We start from the raw sequence: 5472 nt of genomic DNA, 5'->3' as shown, positions 1-5472 counted from the left end.
GCCGGCGGCAACAAAGGCGCCCGCTGTTTGATGTGAGTCACCCCCAGTGCGCGCTGGGCCTCCGCCCTGCACCCTGCGCGCCCGGCACCCCGCGGGCCGCGCTCCCTCCCCAGCCCCTGCGGCGGGCGCACGCGGGCGCGAGGCCGTGCGCGCTCCCTGCCCCGCGCCCCAGAGCGGGACGGACAGGCACGTGGCCGAGCGCCCGCACCTGCGGACCTGCGGGCTGCGCGCGTCCCTTCCGGCGCCAGGGCGGCCCTTCCCGTGGTCAGGACCTGGTGTCCTCACCGCCTCCGAGACCGGCTTCAGCTCCGCCCTCCACCCACCGCCCCCCCCCCCGCGCCCCGAAGCTGGTTGCCTGGGGAGTCAGGCCCTCAGGATGTCCCCCCCCCAAGCCCCGTGCCTGTGTCCCCGTCCCTCCCCTCCCGCTCCTGCAGCTCCTGCGTCTCAGCAAGGCCCCAGCAAGGCCCCAGCCAGGCCCGGAGCTCCTGGCTGCCCCCAGCCCCGCCCCCCAGGAGCTGGGGCCTTCGTGACACACCTGCTTGGCGGTGCCATGGGGGCCTCACTGCCACACTCAGGTCACGGGTGGGAGGGTGACCCAGGCACTCCTGTCACCAGGCCCCGGGCCCTTTCAGGTACCGGCTGTGGTGCTTTCCAGCAGGGCTGCCTGCCGATGACCCTGAACTGCGTGTCCCTCATGTGCTCAGCCTCCACAGGGGCCCTGCTGGGGGAGGGGGCCAGGCGGGATGGGGCATGGGGGCTGCGGGGGGGGGGGGCGCCCTGCACCAGGGGGTGGCAGGCAAGCTCAGCAGTGTGGGAGCTCTGACCCCAAGGGGAGGGGGGGTGCAGGGCAGGGGACAGGTGTGGGTGGGCCCCCTGGGGACAGCCCGCAGGCACAGCCATCGAGTGTAGCCCAGACAGAGGCAGCAGAGGGGAGAGACTGGGGAGGGAGGCATGGGAGTCGGTCCAAGGAAGACAGAGATAAGGAGGGCGTGGGGCCCCGGGAGGAGCAGCGTGGGGGACCAGACCCACGCGAAACCTGGTGCTTCTCCCCGAGGCTGGGTCCTCCCCTCCTCCTCTATGAGGACGCCAGCCCTGTGGGGCCAGGCCCACCCCCCCATCCCGGTGACCCCATTTAACCTGTCACCCCTTCAAGACCCGGACTCCAAAGACCATCCCTCTGAGGTCCTGGGGGTCCAGATTCCAACAGAAGACATGGGGACACAACTCATCCCAGAAGAGACAAGCTGTCATTAATTACAATCAAGTGCTTTCAGCGGGGTCAGGAACCCAGCCAGGAACACGGTCGCCAGACGTCGGTCCTTGTGGAGCTTTGAGTGGGGATGGGGGACTATGGGTGCGCAGACCCTCGTGGGGCTGGCCCGGTGCTTGGCAGGGCTGCGTTTCTCCCCATGTGGCTCTGGGGTGACAGCAGGTCCACAGCCAACCCCCACCCCCCGCGCCATCAGACTGCAATGCCCGCTTGTCTTCTCGGGGCTTCTCGGTGCTGTTAGAAGAACGGGGACAGAAAGGCCACCGAGCGCTCCAGCTTGTTCCCCGCCAACAGGCCTGACAGGCCTGGGAGCTTGGGTGGTGCCGGCCGCAGCCCTAGTCCGTTACCCCCAGCGAGTGACATCACTTAGACACACATTTGCTTTTGCAAATAACTTTATTACGTAAGTAAAAATAGGTTCATTGTTGAAACTTCCCCACGTTCTGATGAGAAAAAGGAGGAAATGGAAACTCTCCATAATCTTCCTGAATCTCTTGGCAGCTCGGTCAGAGAGGCCAGAACTGTGTGCACGCACACGCACACGTCTACGCACACGTCTACACACGCGCGCACGTCTACACGCACGCGCACACGTCTACACACACGCACGTCTACACGCACGCGCACACGTCTACACACGCACGTCTACACACGCGCGCACACGTCTACACACGCACGTCTCTACACGCACGCACACATACACGCGCACACACGCATCTATACACGCACGTATGCGTCCACGCACGCATCTACACAAGCACACACACGTCTACACACGCGCATACGTCTACACACGCGCGCACACGTCTACACACGCACATGTCTCCACACGCACGCACAGTCTACACACGCACACGTCTACACACGCACATGTCTACACGCACGCACACATCTAGGCACGCACGCACGCGTCTATACACGCACGTATGCGTCCACGCACGCATCTACACACGCACGCACGTATACACGCGCGCGCACGCATCTATACACACACACGCACGCGTCTACGCACGCACACGTCTACGCACGCGCACACACACGTGAGCCAGAACACATGCAGACGCACCCTCTCATCACAGCTGGGGCTACAGTGGACCGCATGAGCCTCCAAACGCACAGAGCCAACCCACCTGCCCCCCGTGAGGGAGACGCCCCAGCCCTCTCCTGAGATGTGTGGGTGCGGCAGCCTGCCAGCACCCCCACAAGGGTTCCGTTGCTTCACGATGACCCACCCCTTGCTTGCTGACCTAAGGCCCTTGACCTGTAACAGAACTAACGGACTCCCTGAGATTTGCAGGCCACGGCTCCAAGGCCAGAAGGACCAGAATGTTCTCGGCCACAGAGGCCAGCAAATCTGTTGGATGCCGCCTCGGCTTTCTGATTAGTCCGGCCATCTTTCAGCAAAATGTTGTTCGGGGCACACAAATGACTTAGGGACCCCCCCTCTGTGCATCTGCATCTGCAGACCCTGCCCCCTTTGCAGAAAGAACAGGGTCCTCTTGCATGTCACGGAACAACAACCAGACCCCCTGGCCCAGCCCCCCAGCACTGGGACAACTCTGCAACCGTACCCTCCGTCTGCTCGTGCCCGAGAGCGCTGCGGCCGCGGCGCGCCCCGTGTGGGCCGAGAGTCCCTCTCCTCCCTGGAAGCCGGCCTCCTCAGTAACGCTCCAGTTCCTCCCCAATCCAAACTCTTCTCTCGAGTCCCTTTCAAGCGATGGGCTGCTGACCTTGGGTTTGGTACTAGGAGGGGAACGGCCCCGGTGTGCACGAACGGCTCCTCCTCCCCGTGGCCGTGCGGAGCGGACCCTTTCCCAGCCTCTCGCTCCAAGCAAAGCCAGGTTGGCCAGGTCGTTCCCTGCTCCCGGGGCCTCCCTCTCCTGCTGTCAGGCCCAGCAGCCGTGCAGCACGTGGGGCAGGTGGAAGAGGGGTCCCCGCGGCCACCTGTGTGCCGGCCCACGCACCTCCTGACAAGGGCCCCTTGGTCCTGGACAGGCCAGAGCTGTGTTTCTCCTGTCTTCTCAGCAGGGGAAAGTTAATGTTCCAGGAAGCAGAATGAAAATGGGGGCCCAGGAACTCTGTGTGGGAGGCGGGAGTCCGGCTGGACGGTGTCGCTGACACGATCCAGAAGACGGGCAACGTCGGGGAGTAGTCTGGACTGGAGAGCACGTGATGGCCCCGGAGCTGCTCGGCCCAGGCCTGCTCTGCGGATGGTCGGGCTGCAGCGCTCCCCTGTCCGGCTGCCCGAGGCCCTCCAACCAGCCTGCAGGGAGCAGGCAACCCTCTGGGCACACCCAGTGCTCCCCGGGTATGTTTACCCAGAGGGGCCCTGCCTTCTGACAGCAACTGAACATGGAAAGGCAAGAAAAATACACTGTGTTTTCTGGCTCCAGCCCAAGTCAGACGGTGGGCAGAACCCACAGAGGACCCTCCCTCCCGAGACTGTCAGCCAAACCCCAAAGCCCCAGAGCTGAAGCAGAGCTCATCCGCAGCGGGGGGACGGGGTGTGCCCACCAGGCGTGTCTTGCACTCCGGGAATTCTCGGGGCCTCCACCGCCCGACGGGGTCCTGGGGGGTACAACCCACAGGCGGGCCCCACAGGGGACCGCGGTGTGAGCTGTCTCCCCGTGAGGCCCACATGGGTCTGGACGACTTGAGATAACAGGGCAGTCGCTTTCTGGGGCCGCTGGACAAATGACTGCATTCCCGAGGCCGGACGTCCCAGATCAAGGCCGCACAGGGCCCTGCCTGTTCTGACGGCTCTGGGGGAGACCCGTCCTGCCTCGCCCAGCTCTGGGGATCCAGGGTCCCTGGCTTGCGTCACAACAGACCACGCTGTGTCTCCATCGTCACGTGGCTCCTCTCTGTGTCTCCGCTCGGGCTTCCCATAGGGACGCAGCCGCTGGGTTAGGACCCGCCCTGCTCAGGCCTGAAATTGTCTTAACTCATTACATCTGCGACGACCCAGTCTCCAAACAAGGTCCCATTTGTGGGAACTGCGGGGTCGGGGCTCCGACATATTTGGGGCCACAACTCAAGCAGCAGTAAGTCACCAGCAGGAGCCGTGGGCACTTCTGCTGATCGACCTCAGAGGTCACAGCGTCCAGCCGGGGCAGCCGAAGCAGAAAGTGTCCGGGGCTTCTTTGGGGTAGCGGGGCCTTGTTCCCGCTGTGGGCTTCACCCCTGAGCCGCCGGGGGTCCCCAGGAAAGCCTTGCTGTGGGGCTGTGGTCACACCCTGTTGCCACATCTCTGGGTCCCCGGGCCCACCAACGTCCATGTCCCAGCTCCATCCTCCGGAGCCATGCCTTCCCTGCAGGGCATCCCACCAAGTGCAAGCCCAGAGCCCCCGACCCTCGTGGAGAGCAAACCCCTCGTCTCATCACTCGCCAAGGCCCCTGCGCAGGGGTGAGCTGGAGGGACAAGATGCAGGAACCCGCATCTCCAAGCACCCGGGGCGACAGGGTGGGGACAGGAGGGAGCTGGCAAGGTCGGGGCCGCTGCGGCCACAGGAAGGCCTGTGCACTGCACACCTAGGGGGCCAGCGGGAACCCACACCTCCACCCCACAAGTCTTCTCTGGGCTGTGCTTGTGTGGAGCCCCAGCCCGGTCCCAGTGGATGGTGGAAACCAGTGTATCCCGAAGGGAAGGGGAGCGGAGGGCTGCACAGGGAGCAGAGAGTGGTGGAGGGCCTGCACTGGAGCAAGACACCCACAGAAGTGACTTGATAGGGAGGCAGTGAAACTAGGGGAGAAGGCTGGAGTTTACAGAGAACAGTTGGGACGGGGTGGGAGGGGGAGAGGCAGGGGGTAGGGGAGGGGTCAGGAAGAGGGAGAGGTGAGGAGAGGGGTTGGGGAGGGGGAGGGACAGGATGAGAGGGGAAGGGGCCAGGGAGGTGGGAGGGGCCGCAGAGGAGGAAGCAGGGAAGGCATCTGTAGGATCTTCATCCTTAGGGGCCAGGGAAGGGATTGAGCTCTTACTCCAGTGGACCAGGGAGCCCAGAGGCTGGGAGCCCGCTGGGGCACAAGATCGGAGATTTGGGGGCAGAAGAGGATTTGGGACGTCCTGGGCATGGGCTGCACAGCATGGACACCCTTTGAAGGCCAGGCAGGCCGAGCTGCAGGTGTGTGGGAGGCCAGCAAGAGGGGACCGCCCCTGCACACTGCGCCCCTCACACCCTCAGACTGCAGACAGCACACAGCCA

Source organism: Lontra canadensis, unplaced genomic scaffold (assembly GCF_010015895.1).
Source record: "Lontra canadensis isolate GAN:19392208 unplaced genomic scaffold, GSC_riverotter_1.0 scaffold29, whole genome shotgun sequence".
In the NCBI taxonomy this organism is placed as follows: Eukaryota; Metazoa; Chordata; class Mammalia; order Carnivora; family Mustelidae; genus Lontra; species Lontra canadensis.
This window is presented reverse-complemented; position numbering follows the sequence as displayed.